Below are 19,549 nucleotides of genomic sequence, written 5' to 3' on the forward strand. Positions count from 1 at the left end.
AGAGTGAGTTGGAGAGTTTGCACTTGTGTTCATTAAAGATATTGGTCTATGATTTTGTTTTCTTAACTAGTACAAGGCCTGGACTTAATTTGCTCTCCCTCCCCAAGGTAGAAGGCATCTCTCCACACAGAGCTGCTCTCTGAAAGGTTTTCTTTTTGTTGTACTAAAAGCAGGCACTGTGGTCTCTCACCTGATCTCTTTAGTTCTGTGCAGTTGGTTTGATGGGTGCATAGCAGTTCAACTTGTGTCTATGGGGAGAGGACTGCCAAAGGACCTTGCTCAGTCTCCATCCTACGGTGCCCTTCTGTTTTCTTAGAACATCTTCACCAGGTTTGGGTATGCTGTCCTCATTCAGAGGAACTGAGGAGAGTTCAGAAGGAGTACTTGGAGCACTGGTGTAATCTCTTCCTTAAACATTTGGTAAAACTCACCAGCAAAGCAATCTGATCCAGGCTTTCTCTGTGAGAGGATTTTAATTACTAATTCAATTTCTCTAATAGATACAAAGCTATTAATTTTTTTTTCCATTATTTTTCTTATCCTGGTTTTAGTCAGTTGAATTTTCCAAGAAATTTTTCATTTCATCTATTTTGTGAAATGTATTGGCATACATTTTATGATAGTACATTGTTACATTTTTAATGTTTGTAGAATCTGTTGTGATGCTTACATCTTTGGGAAGGGGCTTGATCAAAATTTTTTTTAAAAAAATTAAAAACTCTTTAAAGAACTACCAGTTGACTTTCATTTTTTTCTTTATTGTTTGTTTTCCATTTTGATGATCTTTGTGTTTGTTTTGTTATTTCCTTTTTTCTACTCTTAGATTTAAGTTATTTTCTTTCCCTGTATTCCTAATATAAATAACTTATTAATATTCTAAATTTCTTTTTTTCCAATATATGAAATTTAAACTATAAATGTTTGTGTATTTGTATTACATTTTTGGCTGCATTCTACACATTTTGATTTTAGTTTAATTGTTTAACAATTTTATTGTGGCATTTTTTTTACCCCATTAGTTATTTAAAGTGATTTAATTTTGAAGTATCAAGGAATTTTCTAGGCACTTTACTGTTATAAGTTATTAATTCATACTGTTTTTTTTTAAATCAGGGTACCTGATATGTTTGATTTTGACTTATTGTGTTTTATGGCCCAGAATATGATTATCTTGGTGAGTGTCTCATGAGCACCTAAGAATTTTTATTTTGTTTGGTGGAGTATTGGGTGGGCAATTCCATGTTTGATAACAATGACTGTTAGGACAAGTTGGCTCATTGTACTGCTCAAAGTGTGTAAGTTGTTTCTGAATTTCAATTTGTACTCCTAATTATCAAGGGAGGTATTAATTTCCAGCTCCAAATTGGATTTGTGTATTTCTTTAGTTTTGTAACGTTCATTTCATGTCATGGGACCTATTTTAATAGTTACATGTTCATTTAAAATTGAGTCTTCTTGTTGATTTGACCTTTAGTTATGATAACATTTCCCTTCTTACTCCATTCATTGTCTTGGTCTAGAATCCTGTTTATTTTCCTGGTATTAGTTTAAGAATATCAACTTTTTTATGTTTAGTGTTTCAATGTTATATTATTTTTATTACTTTATATTCAACATTTGTGTCTTTATTTTTAAAGCAACTTTATTGTAAGTAACTTATAGTTGGGTCTTGCTTTTTATTTTCCCTAGTGTGGTCTGACAACTTCCACCTTATATTTGGGTGTTTGTTCCATCTATATTTAATGAAATTGTTTTGTTAAAAATTTGCCATACTATTAGCTGCTTTCTTATTGTTCATCTCTCTCCCCAACCCTTCTCCCACCCAAAACTGGTTCTTTCTATTTGCCTTATTTGAGAAGAGGGGGATGAATTGAATTTTTAAAATCTGTTTTATCATCTTAGTTTTGTTACTATGTTATGCTTCTTTAAAATTATATTTTATGTTTTTTAGTGGTTTCTCTAGGGCAGCACAGTCCAATAGAGCTTTTTTCCATGATGGAAATGTTCCAATAAGCCCTGCATATATGGTAGCCAACAGCTGTATGTGCCTATTGAGGCACTTGAAATATGGTTAGCGCAACTCATATTGAATGTTTAATTTTATTTAACATTAATTAATTTAAAATAAATAGCCATATATGGGTAGTGGCTACTGTGTTGAACAGCACAACTCTAGAGTTTATAGTATGTATCTAATTAGATTCTATCTTTAAGATATACTATTTCACAATATAAAAAACAATATAGTTCCCAATACTATTCTCTTACCTTTTGTGTTCCCATTTTCATAATTTTGTTGTACAGATGTGTAAATCTCACAATTCTGTGCAAATATTTAACTTTACTTGATTAGCCTTTGAAGAAAATTTAAAAGTACTTTTATCTACTGATAGTATTACAAGTAGGTAGACCCATGATAATATATTTTGTAATATGTATGCGGGTGTAATAGTCCTCTATATAATAGAAATAACCTTTAGGTTTCTTATCAGATAATTTTTAACCTTTCAAGTGTGACTCATTTCTTCTTGCTGAACCAATTTTCCAGCTGACTTATTTCTTTTCAAATTGAAGAAATTCTTGAAGTGTTTTTTTTTTTTTAGTACAGATGAATTTTTCAAATTGTCTTATGTCTTAAAATGTTTTGTTTGGGGCTGGGGTTGTGACTCAGTGTTACAGCACTTGCCACTTGCCTAGCACATGTGAGGCACAGGGCTCAATCCTCAGAACCACACAAAAATAAATAAATAGTTAAAAAATAAAGAATGCTTTCCCTTTAAGAAAATGTTTTATTTATCCTTCATTCTTGAAGATCAGTTTAAAGGGCTACAAAACCACAGATTCATATTGGGTTTTTTGTTTGTTTGTTTGCTTGCTTGTTTCTCTGTCTTGCCACAGAATGGTAATTTTGTCTTTTCGTTTCTTTCATTTCAAATAAGACATCATTCATGAATCTTACTGTTGTTTTTCTGTAATGTGTCATTTTTTCCTCTAGATGCTTTACATGTTTTTCTCTTCATCTGTAATTTTTAGTTTGATAACAATGTTTCTCAGTGTAATGTTTCTGCTGGTGATTTACTGGATTTGTAAGTTAATGTCTGTCCTTGATTTTGAAAAATACCTGGCGATTATGTTTTGGAATATTTCTCTTTTCCTTCTGAGACACTGATTACTCTTCCCATAAGACACTTGTTATATACCCATAGAGCTCAAATATTATGTTCCATTTAAAAAATCTTTCTTTTCCCTCTGTATTTGAATTTTGATAATTTGTTCTTAATTTTTTAAAGTACATTATTTATTTATTCTAATTTGTTATGCACAATGGCAGAATGCAATTCATTTCATATTACACATACAGAGCACAATTTTTCAAGTCACTGATTGTACACGAAGTATTTCCACACCATTCGTGTCTTCATACATGTACTTAGGGTAATGATGTCTAACTCATTCCACCATCATTCCTACCCCCTTCTCCCCTCCCTTCCCCTCCCTCCCCTTTGTCCTATCTAAAGTTCCTCCATTCCTCCCATCCTCCCCCTCCATTCCCATTATAAGTCAGTATCTTCATATCAAAGAAAACATTTGGCCTTTCGTTTTTTGGGATTGACTTACTTCACTTAGCATTATATTCTCCATTGATGTGGCTGTGTCCCTATAGTAAGCTGTTTTTAAGTCCTTCAGGTATAAACCAAAGAGTGGGACAGCTGGGTCAAATGGTGATTCCAAGTTTTCCAAGGAATCTCCATACTGCTTTCCATATTGGCTGCACTAATTTGCAGTCCCACCAGCAATGTATGTGTGTGTCTTTTTCCCCACATCCTCACCAACACTTATTGTTGTTTGTATTTTGGATAGCTGCCATTCTGACTGGAGTGAGATGAAATCTTAGAGTAGTTTTGATTTGCATTTCTCTAATTGCTAGAGATGTCAAACATTTTTTCATGTTTGTTGATTGATTGCATATCCTCTTCTGAGAAGTGTCTGTTCAGTTCCTTGGCCCATTTATTGATTGGGTTATTTGGGTCTTTTTTTGTGTGTGTATGTGTGTTAAGGTTTTTGAGTTCTTTATATATCCTAGAAATTAGCGCTCTATCTGATGTGCTTATGGTTAAGATTTGCTCCCATTCTGTAGGCTCTCTATTCACCTAACCGATTGTTTCTTTTGCTGAGAAGAAGCTTTTTAGTTTGAATCCATCCCACTTATTGATTCTTGGTTTTAATTCTTGGGCTAAAGGAGTCTTATTAAGGAAATTGGGGCCTAATCTGGCATGATGGAGATTAGGGTCTACTTTTCCTTCCATTAGGCACAAGGTCTCTGGTTTAATTCCTAGGTCCTTGATCCACTTTGAGTTGAGTTCTGTGCATGGTGAGAGAATTTTAATTTCATTTTGTTACATGTGGATTTCCATTCACTTGTGGATTTTCACAGCACAATTTGCTGAAGAGGCTATCTTTTCTCCAATGTATGTTTTTGGTGACTTTGTCTAATATAAGATAACTGTAGAATTTATACATTCCATTTTCAAGCTCACTTACTTTTTCCTCTGCATCCCAGTTTAATGCTATACTTATCATCCCATCATAAGAATTCTTCATTTCAGTTTCTTTCTTTTTTATTTATTTTTACCTCTAGCATTTAATGTGGGTCTTTGTGTCACTGCTTTTCATCTTTCTGTTGAAATTATCTATAAACATCCCACCACTTTTTATTATTTTTTTACCATATTTATTGTAGTTATTTTAGAGTCTCTTTCTGATAAGTAAACCATTGGGCTATCTCTGAGTCTAGTAGTATTGATTATTTACTCTCTTAATGATGGGTATCATTTTCTTCTTTTTTGTGTGTCTTGAAATTTTTTATTAAATTATAAATGTTGTATGTAACCTCCCGTCAGAAAAAAGGAGTAGAAAGTAAATACTTTTTTGTTCTCAAAAGGGAATATTCCTTCTCTCATCCAGCCAGTTACACAGAGTATGGAGTCAGTTTAGTCAATAGTCCTGTTACGTCTGGGATTTATTGTTACTTTCAGTTAGTTTTGCCTCACCATGGCCTTCAGATGATTGAAGGTAGGTCAGAATCCTCCCTTTAGCAGAGATGGGGATCTTAGTGCTTATTGGGTTTGTCTCAAGTTCTGCCTCTAGTCTTAAGCAGACTTCATACATTGGCACCTCAGGGGTATTTCTCTTAGCCCTTCTCATGGCCAGGGAGCTGCTGCCTCTTACTCAGAGTGACTCCTGGAAAGCTGGGGGCATTTTCTCCTAGTTGTCCTGTATCACCAAGAGATGCCAGCAGCCTCTGTTTGCTAGAGCCTTCAGGGGACTCTGACTCTGCTCTCCTGCCTCTCCCCCAGTCACAGCCTGCTGCTGCTTCCTATTTATTGTAGTGCCTAGATTATTTCTTAGAGGGTGTGTTCTCCCCAAAGACTTCAGCAGGCCTGCATCCTTGAGAGGAGATGGTGTCTTATCTGGTTCCCTGCCTTTCTTCTGAGCCAGCTCTCTTATTGACGGTATCCCATGGAGGGGTAATAATGTACATCTTTTGAGCATGAAGTAGATGCATGCCTAGGTATATTTATCAAAAAGGTTAATGATGCTTATTAAATACAACATATTTGTATTCACTCCTTTTATCTTTCTACGTACTCCATCAAATTCTGGAAGTTTCATATTAAAATCTTTCATTATGATTCAAATTCCCAGTTTCTACTCTATTTCCATCATTTTCTTTTGTTTTATGCATTCAGAAGTTATGCAGTAGGAGTGAAAGTTCATTACCTATCATTTAGAATGTGGCTACAGTCATGAACTGGATGATGATGCTCATTTGGATTGCTCAGTGGTCAAGATCATTTCATCTACAAACACTATAGCTGTCTTAGTTTGTGCAAGTGCACTCTTATGTTCTCATAGAAACAGAGTCACCTGATGAGGCATTTCTTGGAGTGCATCCCTGTCATTGAGCCACACCTGAGTGTATTCTTATAATATGATGAATATATTAGTCGTTCTTAATACTTTTTACCTAGAAAACCATTTTTTTAAAATTAATATTGTTTTTTAAAAGCTGTGATTTTTCTGAGGGTACAGTTTTCTTCATTTTTACCTTTCCTTTTTTTTTTTTTAATAAAGCTATCTCTTATAAATGCTAACAGCAATATACTGTAAAAAAATCCCAATAGAGATTGTCTATAACCTAATATGTAAATTTAATTCATTTATATTTATTATTATTACAGACATATAAGGAGTTATTGTTACTATCTTATTTTTTATTATGATACAATGTTGGAGATACAATGTTGAAGATTTCCACTAGGAATCTTAACAATAACAAAGAAGACAAGTAGATAAGTCATGTAATTGAAAATTTAGGCAAAAAAGCAAACTCTTAGAAGAATACACCTTGCAAAAAGTGGTTCAAATAAATAGAAAATCTAGATAGTATTATAATTAAAAATTGAGCTTATAATTACAAATTTTCCACAAAGGAAAAGTCAGGTACAGATTACCTCACTAATCAACACTTTCAAACATATAAGAAATAAATCCTACAATCTAAAATTCATCCAGAGACTACAAATGAGGGAACATTTTACAAAACAATTTATGAAGCTAAAATGTATTGCTACTAAAATCTGACAAGAACATTATAATAAAGAAAAATACTGGCCAATCTCATTCATTAACAAGGAATTAAAAAAAAGCCCTAAGCAAAATATTAGCAAATTGAGTTCAGTGGAGATATAAAAATGATAGTACATCATGACCCAGTTAACTTTATTTTAGGATTGCAAGATTAGCATAACATTAAAAAATAAGTAAATATAATTTACTACATTAACAGAATAAAATATAAGTAGCTCATGATAATCTTGGTGGAAAAAAGTTGATATGAATCAACCCATTCTTAGAATTTCTAAAAAAAACCCCAGCAAACTGGAATAAAATACTTCATGTAAGATTAAAGAATGCTGTAAAATTATATGACTAGGGCTGTGGTTATGGTTCAGTGGTAGAGTGCATTGCCTAGCATGTGTGAGGCACTGGGTTTGATCCTCAGCAACATGTAAAAATAAATAAATAAATAAAATAAAGATACTGTGTCCATCTACTTTTTTTAAAAAATACAACAAAAACATCTGAGTAATATAAAATATGAAATGTTCCCTGTATGCTTGGGAGAGAAATAAGGATATCTAAACTTTTTGATAGTTTGTGCATGTAAACCACATCTTCCAATTTTTTTTCCAAAAACACTGTTCATTCTATAACCTAAATACCTCAAAATCACATCCTATGCTGCCCAGTGCTGGACACCTACCTGGTCTAATGACCACACCTGCTCTGTGACTTTATATAGATCCAGAGCTCCACTGACTAACATACCACCAATAATTTTTAAACTTATGTTTCTGAGTCATCTCCCAAACCCTCAGTTGATATCTGGTATATCCGTATTTCCCTGGTCTATTCTCCTTGCCCTTCATAATCTCTTGCAATGGTAGGGACAAGCAGTTTTGAATTTGCTGTTAGAGACTGAGGAGCAAAACATTATCAGGAATGTTGGGAATGGGGAGATAAGCTACTGGTTGGAAGAAGCTGCTGATGACCATTTTTGAAGTGATTGGTCATGCAAAGGTATTTCAAGCAAGGAATGAGATGTAGCTAGAACTAAAACTGACCACTATAGCTCCTTCTCCTTTGCTCTTAACAAGATCCTATAGTTGAGTTGGTGGCTTCTAGTCATCAATCTGGGATGCTTTGAAGTAGGCTCACATTTAAGACTCTTTCAATGAAATGGATAATTGCGAATTTTAGAACAGAATCTCAATGTAGGAAAGCAACCTAGGTGATTCACATCCATGTGCCTTAATTCAGGAATATCTTCAGCAATACACAGTAGTCAACATTTGAGTATATGGATTTTATCTGGGATAAACTTTGTCTTCTCTATTTAATCAATAAGGTAAAAAGTTGTGCTATCATCATTTTCTCTTGATTATAAGGAATAAGATCTCCCACCCTTTCCATATTCCCTGAGATTTCAGGGTTATGATTAGGGTGAGAAAGGAAGGATGGTGACATATTTGATGACAGAGGAGTAAAGAGTACTTCTAGAATTTGTCTCTGAAATAATTCAAGTAGAAAAGAGGATTTAAACAGAGCTCTTTAATCTCTTCTTACCCCCAGCTCATTCTTTGTTTTTCAGACCAAGTACTTTCTCATTTATGTAATTCAGAGTTTTAGCATCATAATGGTCTCTATGGGACTGAAATATGATGCAGGTTTTTTGTGGGACAACATATTTTTTTAAACTTGAAAGGTATTCACTTAAAGATCTCAAAGTGAATTGTTTGACTATTCTCTTCATGCATATTTTTGTCTTATATACATAAACTTTACTTTTAGAGCAGTTTTGGGTTCACAATAAAATCTGCTAGAAGGTAGAGAACATTCCCTTTCCCTACATCTGTATAACTTTCCCTATTATCAATATACCCCACCAGAGGGGTACAATTGTTATCATTTGTGAGCCTGATTGACACATCATTATCACCCAAAGTCCATGGTTTACTTTAGGACTCACTCTGATGTGATACATTCTGTGGGTTTGAACAACTGCATGATGTTTTGTATTTATCATTATTGAATACACAGAGCAGTTTCACTGCCCTAAAAGCCCTCTGTGCTGACCCTATTCATCTCTTTTTCTCCCCTAACCCCTGGCAACTATTAATATTTCATTACTTCCTAGTTTAGCTTTTTTTCAGAATGTTATGTAATTATAATATTAATAATAATACAGTTTGTAGCATTTTCAGATTGGCTTCTTTCATTTAATAATATGCATTTAAGGCTTTTCTATGTCTTTTCATGGCTTGATAGCTTATATATTTTTAGCACTGGATAATTCTCTGTTTTCTGAATATACCATAGTTTTTTTGTCCATTTACCTACCAAAGGCCATCTTGGTTGCTTCTAAATTTGGGCAATTATTAATAAAGCTACTGTAAGCATCTAGTTGCAAGTTTTTGTATGGAGATAGTTTTCAAATCTCTAAATAAGTAACAAGAAGCACAACTGCTAGCTGTCATGGCAAGAGTGTATTTAGGGTGGCAAGAAACCAGCATCTTCCAAAGTGGCTGCACTGGTTTGCATTCCCACCAGCAGTGAATGGGAGTTCCTGTTGCTCCACAACTTTGCCAGCATTTGGTGTTATCACTCTTCTGAACTTTGGCCACTTTAATAAGTATATAGTAGTATCTTGACACTTGCATTTCTCTGGAGTATCTTTTTCAAATGCTTACTTTCCATGTATATATCCTTTCTGCTGGGGTGTCACCTAAGGTCTTCCACCATTTTTTTTTAAAGTTTTTAGAGTTCCAAGGATATTTTGGACAACATTTTTTTTTGTACTCAGGGATGCTTTACCACTGGACCACATCTCCAGAACTTTTTGTTTTTTATTTTGAGACAAGGTCTTGCTAAGTTACTATGAGCCTCAATAAGTTGTTAAGGCTAGCCTCAAACTTGCAATTCTCCTTCCTCAGCCTCATGAGTCACAGGGATTACAGGCACATAACCACCATACCTGGCTGGATAAGAGTTTTTTACTAGATATTTTGCAAATATTTTCTCCCAATTTGTAGCACTTCTTTTTTCATTCTCTTGACAGTATCTTTCATGGGACAGAATTTTTTATTTTATTGAAGTCAAACTTTTCATTTCTCTCTTTCTTAGGTTTTGCCTTTGGTATCATATCTAAAAATTCATCACCAAATCTAGATCATCCAGGTTTTCTTCTGTTATTTTCTGGAAATATTATATTTCCACATTTCACTTTTAGGTCTGTGATCCACATTGAATTAATTATTATGAAGGGGATAAGACCTGTGTCTAGATTTTTCTTTTTTGAATGTGGCTATCCAATTCTTCTAGCAGGATTAGGTTAAAAGACTACCTTTCCTCCCTGATGTTGCCCTTGCTCCTTTGCTGTCTATAACTATATCTCTTTCTGTGTCTCTCTATTTTTGTTCTATTGATATATTTTTGCTTCCAGTATAGTGTTGAGAAAGAATGTAAAAGGAGATATTTTTGCCTTGTTCTTGGTCATAGTGGGACAGATTCAAGTCTCTCACCCACAAAATATGATGTTACCTGGAAGGTTTTTGTAGATATTGCTTTTCAAGTTAAAGACTCCTAGTTGACCAGTCATTTTTTAAAAGATAGTAAGAAAGGTACACGGAAGGAATAGAACCTAACTAAAGGAAGAGAAATATATACAGACATCATATAAGTAGTTCATCCTGACTCCAAATCTTGTGTGTGCACACACACACATGTACACACACGCACACACACACACACACACACACACACACATTTTTTCCCATTTATAGCAGGAGAGAGGATGAAGATGCTCAGGGGGTCTCTGCAGAGTCTGGGAAACCCTGCTACCAAGTGGTGCTGGTCAGTGGTGAAGACCCAGGAAGCCAGAAGCCATCCCTTTCCTCCACTGGCATGACCACTTATCAGCCTGCCCTGTACCACACTGCATGCCAGAACTCGAGGACTGGGCCCAGTGTCGGTGAAAGTATTTGGCGCATTGGTGAAGGTCGTGAAGATGCAGGGAAAGAGAACCTGTGAAGTCTGGTGGTAAAAGAGGCATGGCGGGGGAAGTAGAAGACGGAAGGTCAGACTTTAGAATTACCCCACTCACCTTAAAAAGGTAGTAATGACAATAACACTGGGGAGGGAGTGTTAAGAATGTTTAAATAAGCACATATAGGCTTCCTGTGAAAAATGTTTTAGTTACTGAGAAAAGCATGAGACACTTGAGTTTGTGAAATCATTATTTGATGTAAATGACCAAATGAGAGCTGGAGAAACATTCTGATGTTCTTTTTATTGGTTTAGCACCAACAAGGTGGTAAGACACACAGAAGGGGCTGACTCTCACATGTTGTGGGTGTTAATACAATATTCTCCAAGGGAGTGTCATGCTCAGAGATAGACATGATAAAAACTTCTTAGAATTTGCTCCTTTAATTTTATTTATTTTTTTCTTTTCCTTAATAGACTTTATTTTTTAAAAAAAAGTAATTTTAGGTTCACAGGAAACAGAGCAAAGGGTTCAGAGATTTCCCATGTACACCCCATAAGGTAAGCCTGTCCCAAGAAGAAATGCGCACCAGAATGTCCCATCTGACAAACTTACATCGACTCAACATTATCACCTAAAGTCCATGGTATAAATTATGATTCTCTCTTGATGTGGCACATTTTATGGATGGTTTTTCATCTGTTTTAATACAGAACTCCTGCCTGTACAATAATTGAAAGAAGATCATTTGGCTGAGACCAGAGGTCAGGAATTTAGCCACCTCAACTGTCCCCCATCCTCAAAGTGATTCATTGCACACAGAAACCTTTGATTGATGACCCTGGTTTGCAAAGGCTCTTGTAGGAGAAAGAACTGGGGTAGGTGTCTCATTTACCCAGCTAGGAGCCAACTCCAGGTCTATGACTGAATAACCCTAGATTCTGTGCTCCCTTTTCCTCACCTCCACCATAGAAACCATTCCCTAACCTCATAGACCTCCAGGAAGAATTTAAACAGGGTCATATACATGCAATGTTTAGCCCAACACCTAGCACACCCAGCACAGTAGTAGCTTAGTAAATGTCAGGTCTCCCTGAACTTTCTCAAGCTCATTTTGCCAGAGACTGATGTGATCAAGGCAACTCCCTCTTCTCCACTGATCAAGGGTAAAAGCAAGTGGAGGATATGCATGGACCAGATTAAGAGATGCAGAAATGAGCCACATTTAGCATTATCATTATTATTACTGATGGCTACCATGAAGTACCCAAAAAAGCAGACTCAAAGACAAATTAATTTTTGCAGGTGGTAGATCTGCTGATAAAATTTTAGTAATTTTCTAAAATTGATCAAAAAGCTGAAATTAGCATTATTATCATTTATAGGAAATTGACCAATTCAAATTGATTTCTACATTTAGAATTTTGTCCCTACTTTGGGTTATTTCCATGTGACCTTGGTATGAATGTGAAAACACAGAAGACAAAATGTCTCTTTTTGTCTCATGCATATCGGGAGTATAAGAGGTCAGGGCACAAGAACACATTTCTGAAAATCCGTGCTTATGAATTTGGACCAAAAGTTTATGCCTGTATTTTCACTGTTATTTTATCTGTCCAAGTAATTGTTGGAATAATTTTGGATAATATCCCACTTTTTGATTTATCTTCTTATTTTTCTACTTATTAAAATAATCTATTTTCTGCTTCCCTATCCACTTTGCATGAATATAACAAGATCAAAGATTTAGTGATTATGAACAACATTCACATTCAGGATTGCATTGTAGTGCATATCTTCTCATTATCCTTTTTATAGATTTGCTGGATTATACAATAAATTATCTTACTTGGTCTTCAGTTAATTCTATTAGAAGCTCAGATTGTAATTTACAAGCAGTGAATTAATGTTGGAGTACTTTGTTGTCATTTTAGTTTACCATAAATAATCATCTCTATATTATTTAAATGTTGACTTCTCATAAAAGATTAATGCAGAATTAGTGACAAACTAGAATTTCCATCAAATGCAAAACCCCATAAAAATTAATGCTTCCCAAGATGTGATATGAAAATCCCAAAAGGCGCTTCTGATTTAAATCTGTTCACTCTCACCATGAAACTTACATATCCTCTTCAAACACACACATGAGGTGCACAGACACATTTTGTGTGAGAAGCAGGAAGTGTGTGGCAATGTCTTAATCAAGTGTAATAAACTGTTTATGATAATGCATTCCTACTCTGCTTCTGTTAACATGAATAATGGGAATATTGAACTTGCATAAGTCCAGGTTCATGTCTAATGGTAAAACAACCTTACAATTCAATAGGTTTTCTGAAAGACCCATTGTGTGTAACTTCATATGAAATAAGCTGACCTGGTAATAAATAAAATAACAAAATCAGTAACAACAAAATCAGTAATAAACTGACAGGATGAGGAAAAATTAAAGCAACATGCAATATTTTCAGACTTCTTAGCTTAGAAATGATCTAATCAAGAGGCCTGCATTAATGTGTTTTTTCCATGAAAGTTATAAATTATGCATGATAAGTCATAACATTGAAACAGTGCCATGATTTAACAATACCAAACTCTAAATAAAAAGCTGAACGCTTCCTGTCTAACGGTACTGACTTTGTTCCTATGTCACATGTAAGCATAAAGTTAAGGTTGAAAGCATCTAAATGTTATCAATTCTAATTTCCTTTTTGCCACTAAGGTAAGGAAACATCAAGTTGCTCACACATTTTGCATATTTTTAACATCAACCAACACCTTTTCTTTGTTCTCTATATTGTAATAAAGTTCTGTATCAAGATATTCTTGTCCTTTAAAAGTACACTATAAATACCTCTAAGAGCAAAACATGGCACGTGTTTCCAGTTTTCCCTCTAGTTTTATGCATCCTAAACATCATCTAGTGGAGTCCTACAAAACTGTCACTTCTGTACAACTTTATCAAAAATGTTTTACTCTTTTTCTGTAAGTGTGTCTGGCTCCTTGATAAAGAGATGGATTCTTTTCATGCTTCCCATACCAACCATTGTAATCTGCTGAGAAGGCTCTGGGGCATGTTCCACCACCTTATGCTGCGGTGCTTGTACTCCAAGTGCCATATGTGGTGCCACCTCAGCAAGCAGCAGGGTTCAGTCACAGGGTTCTGCATGCTTTTTTTCCTTCCCCAACAGCCTCCATATTTATGCATCATTGCCACCGGTGCTATTTACTTAATATAATTAGGAAGGAATTTTTTTTGTACATATGTTAAGAATGTTATATACAGAGTTGTTTTCATGCATATCAACATTCAAATAACTTCAAATGGAGTTTTTTTTGTATTTTGTAACAATGTCACAAATCAGTTTGAACATGAACCAAGTCTGCTTTGAAAAAGAAGGAAAATATTTTATTGCAGAGACTGTCTTCCACCTAAATGGGCCCCCTACCATATCTTTTCCAGTATATAGGTAAATATGTGCTTTAAACAAGGAAGTCTATACTTGATCCACTGTACTGCGAAAATGTCTGCAGGATCGTGGTGGCCTATAACTTGTAATGTGAGATTACAGTTCATTAAGTCCCTAATACAATCTTAATATGTTAATTTAAATTGATTTGAATTTATAACATCTATTCTGAGCTGTCATTACCTGATTTCCAGGTTAACATAAAATTTAGAGTAAAACTTGTGGGAAAAGAATTAGAATTTCAACTTCGTCAGAATCTTGAGAAAATGATAAAGGATATTTGGGGGATATATTTGATTTGCGTTATGGTTTGGATGTGAGGAGTTCCCCAGAAGATCGTGTGTAAGACAATGCAAGGTTCAGAGAAGAAATGATCAGGTTATGAGATCCTTAACCCCATCAGTAAATTAATCACCTGATGGGGTTAATTGCATGGTAACTGAAAGCAGGTGGGGTGTGGTTGGTGTAGGTGAGGCATTGGGGGCATGGCTATGGGGTATATTTTTTCTGTCTGGTGAGTGGAGTCTCTCTATGCTTCTGATCATTATATGAGCTTCCTCCCTCTATCATACTCTTCCACCATGATGTCCTGCCTCACCTTGAGCCCCGAGAAATGGAGCCTGCTATTCATGGACTAAAAACTCTGAAACTGTGAGCCCCCAAATAAACCTTTCCTCTCCCATAAGTTTTCTGGTCATATCTTTTAGTCACAGCAGCATACAATCTTTTGGTCAAAGCTTATGAAAATAATTTGGATTCAGAAATATCAACAAGAAGTCATGACTGTTGTAGAATGAAAATGGCCTCCAAATAGGTAGCTCCTAATCTCTAGAACCAGAGAAAAGCAGCTCATATGCCAGGCAAGGCAGCACTACCTTAAATGCAAAGGAGGTGGCCAAATGAAGCGTCCTGGGAAAGCATGATCCTGCCTGAGCTCATGGGCCATGTATGCCTGCACCTTTTAAGAGAGCCAGAGGGAGCTGTGAGATTCGGACAGGTGGAGGGTAGGATGTGAAGAGGGAGGCTGGTCCTGGAGTGATGCTCTTCAAATCCAGTGCCAGTTGTCTTCATGTGCTGGAGGAGGCTAAGCACTTATGTGAGCCTATCATGTCCAGAGGGAGTGTGGCCCTGCTGGCACTTGGAGTTTGAACTTCTGACTTTCAGAACCATAAGAGAATCATTGTGTATTGCTCTGTTTCAAGACAGTCATGGTGATTTGCTGCAGTAAATACAGAGAACTGATACAATGGTACACACTGCTTCTATATAAGTCCTCACTAAAATCAGTGAAAAGTCCTCTTAGGGACGTCATCCCTGCAGCCAGGCACATGCTAACCAGGTACACAGGTCTGGATTTCCAACAGTGCCCTACGAAAAAATATCTGATCCTTTGAAGAAATATCTTCCAATTTCACACTAAATTGAGAATGGTATGGAATGCATATGGGATATTTTGTAGGGGAAGAAAAGAAGCAAGTGGCAAAATAAAATATGACAGGAAAATGTCAAAACTAGCAAAAAGAGCTAGCAAGAAGGGGTCTTGCTGGCCAGGTACAGAACCATGGGAACACCAAATTTAAGATGTCATGGATTATAAAAATATTGAAATAGATTAATTTTTAAGCCCACACTGATAGTAACCAAAGAGATGGAAAGATAGACAGGGTGAAGAGAAAGTTCTCCTTTCAGTGGAATGCAGACAGTTGCATGTGCAGAAGAATCACAGTTGGCCAGATGCCATTTTGCACTGAGTATAGTAAAGATGGGTTTGAGAAATGATCATCAATTAATGCTAAATATAGGAGAAAAAATTGATGAGGAGCAGCATATTTATATATTCTGAAAGTGTTTCTCTAAAGATAGCCTCATATTTGTAAAGGGAAAATTATCAATTCACTGAGAAACGATTAACTCCTTGACTGGAAATCAAAATGAGCTTCACCAGAGCGTGAGTCTCCAGGGCAGTGTCTGTCAAAACAAAACTGAATATTCCATGGAACACCCAGTCCTCATCTTCAGAATACCAGTGTCATGAGGAAAAAGAGCCAAGAACAGTTTGAAAACTGAACACATGCAAAATTGATGTCCTTGCTCTGATCATTGAGATTCCTCAAGTCAAAGTGCCTACCTAAGATGGCAGAGCTGAGTGAACTCAACGAGTCGTGGTCAAGATCGGCTCCCTTAGAGTGGAAGCTGCTGGAGGCATGAACTAACAGGAGCACTGAAATAATGATTCCAGCACGTGGCTCTAGGCTGAGTCTCATGAGGATGCACAGACTTCCATGAGAATTTTATCCAAAATCCAACAGGTTGTCTAAATGAAGAGCAAGAGGGATTGTGTCTGACACTGGAGGAAGGAGTGAGAAAATAAAGATGTTAGATTATCCCCGCCAATTTTTCAAGGTGAAGATCTATTTTCCTGGGAAAAAGGACTTTTCCTGAGTCCTATGCCATCAGGAGAAGAAATACCCTGAATCCTGTGCCCTCCAAACTTCCTGTCACAAGAAAAAAAAAGAAATAAAGAAACAAAGGAAGGAAGGAAGGAAGGAAGGAAGGAAGGAAGGAAGGAAGGAAGAAATAACGGACAGATGGATGAACAAACTAACACAGTTGTGAAGGTCCTAGACCAGGAACTGAGACCACTCCAAGACTAGGTTGACCCATGAGGCTGTGGAGGACCTCTCCCCCACTACTTTAACACCCCACTAACAGGGCTCTGGTCTAAAATCATGGATTCCCGCTGACAGAGCTATAAGGTTAATTCATCTAGAAGGAGTTCCCTGGGAAGTCCAGGACAGCACAAAGAAAGAGAAAGGAACCCTGGAGACTATAGCGCCCTCTGGACTCTCCAGCCAGAGCAAACACTTAACCCAGTCTCACTCCTACCAGGCTAACATAAACTTCACACTAAACACCCAATCGTCTCTCCTTCTACTTACTGATACATCACAGTAACCTTTCAATAAAGAAAAAAAAATGAGTCAGAAGAGACAATGCAAGCCACAGAACCAGCTCAAATGTGATGAAGAAGAAGATGTTGGAATTATCAGACCATGAAATGAAAAAGGCTATGGAGACGTCCTTCACCTCAGCCTTGATTTCTTTGGCTGCATTCAGTCTATTAGAGGCATTCTTCAATTGAGTTGTATTTTTAATATTTCTTGCATTTCCTTCTCTTTCTTAGCTTTGCTTTTATTATTAATTTACTCTAACAATTTTTTCCACTTTTTTCATTAGAGTTCTCATGAAATAGATGCAAAAAAAAATTCACAACATTTTAAAACATGAAATCCAACAGTGTTCAAATATTAGGCATCCCAATCTAGTCAGATATAGTCCACATATTAAGGACTGATGGATCATTTGTAAATTAATCAATATAATTTACCACATCTAAAAGAGGAAGAAAAAAATCATATGATTATCTCAGTGGACAAAGAACAACATTTTGTGGATTCCAGCTTCCACTCATGGTAAATAATCTCAGCAAACTGGAAATAGAATGGAGCTTTCCCACATTGATGAAGATATTTCTAAAAGTGCACAGCTCACATTTGACTCATGGTGAGAAATTAGATGTTTCTTCTCTAAGGTTAAATGAGCCTGGAATATCCTCTAATCATTCCATTCTGTCACCATATTGGAAATCAGCTAGATCAATGAGTTTGATAATTGCCACCATTATCTAAGTAGAATATGCCTGCTTCTGGTACTGATAAGTAAATACAGTTTATAGCAAAGTTACAGGGAACCAGATTAACACAAATATTCAATTCATTTCTTGTATACAAGGAACAAATAATTAGGTTCATATTAAATTTAGCTTTGACAAAACTTAACAATATGCAAATGAACATGGTAAAGGAAAAATGGGCAATATATCTTAGAAGTTACATCATTAAAAACATACAAGACAGACGTACAGATGACGGATGAGCATATTAAAAGAAATTCCACAGATAACCTTGGCAAACCACCTCTGCCTCCTTCCTCATTTGTGATCCTTGGAATAATTATAGAATATGCCGAAAATACAGCATTCTGAGTTGGGGGAACAAGCCAGGCTTCAATCTCACTCCTCCTAGAACAGGATGTCCTTTAGTGCTTGTATCTCAGTAGTCCAGATTGCCCAAGGTGTATAACACTCTTGAGCAGATTCCTTTTAATGTTCCTTCGTAACCTTGGGACATGAGCATGTATGGAAGAGGTATCATCTGCCCTGAAGAGCTTTTGTGAGACTTGAGGGAAATGGCTGATTCTTCCTCCTTATCTGTAAGCAATACAGTTGCTTTGCAATACTTGCACAGTGACTTATCTCACCAGACTTACACTCTAGGAACAGAAGCAGAAATTGATGAGGGACTCTCCTAGGGAGATATCTTCTGCTAAACATCATAAGTCACCATGAAAATAGAAATTAAAACAGGATACCAACACTCCCTATTAAAAATGGCCCCAAATCAGAAAGTGGATTCTGCTACTAACTGTTAATAATAAGGTGGAGTAACAGGAACTTTACTAATTGCTGGTGGGAATGCATCCACTTTGGAAAACAGTTGATGGTTTCTTTCGAAGATAAATATACTCTTTTTGTACAACCCAGCCATCACATTTCTTGGTATATTCCCAAGGGGCTGAAAACATATTGATGCAAAGTCCTACACAGGGAACTTTATGGTAGTATTGTTCTTTATTGCCAAAACGTGGGAGTTACCACATAGTCCTTCTGTAGATGAATGGATAAACAAACCATGATAGATCTAGAAAATGACTATTATTCAATGCTAACAACAGAACTGTCAAGCCATGACATGCAGAGAGGAAACTTAAAGGCATATTACTAAATCAGAGAAGCCAATCTAAAAAGATTCTAACATGATTCTAAGGCACACAGAATTTGGAAAGAGCAAAACTGTTTAGACACTAAGAGTAGTGTTTCCATAGTCTGGGGTGATCAAATTCTGAACAGGCAGTGACACTACTCTCCGCATGCTCTAATGCTATAAATGGTGGCCACCTGCCACCTTACCTTTGTCAAAACCCATAAAGTGTACAGAACCAATAATAAACTCTATTAGTAGTCTTTGGGTGATAGTGATGCATCAATATTGGTTCATCAATCTTAACAAATGATCCACTCTGGTGAAGGAGGCCCTGCACATGTCAGACAGGAGGTGCATGTACTTTCTGTTCCATTTTCAAGTGAACTTAATGACTCTAGAACAGAATATCTATTAAAAATTTTAAAACAATAAATACAAAAAAAAAACCCAAACACTGATACTATTTGACAACAGGAACAAACAGAGGTTCAATCCTGAATATAAGTTTTTATATCTTAAGACCAATGTAAGAATTTACCTACCCCGTTAAAAAATATTCTTCAGTGTTTTCTTGTAGAAGATGTATAGTTTCGCTTGACTAGTATCCATCTCAAATTAATATGTGTGCATACTTTATCAAATTG

The sequence above is a fragment of the Callospermophilus lateralis genome, unplaced genomic scaffold, assembly GCF_048772815.1.
Source record: "Callospermophilus lateralis isolate mCalLat2 unplaced genomic scaffold, mCalLat2.hap1 Scaffold_137, whole genome shotgun sequence".
NCBI lineage: Eukaryota > Metazoa > Chordata > Mammalia > Rodentia > Sciuridae > Callospermophilus > Callospermophilus lateralis.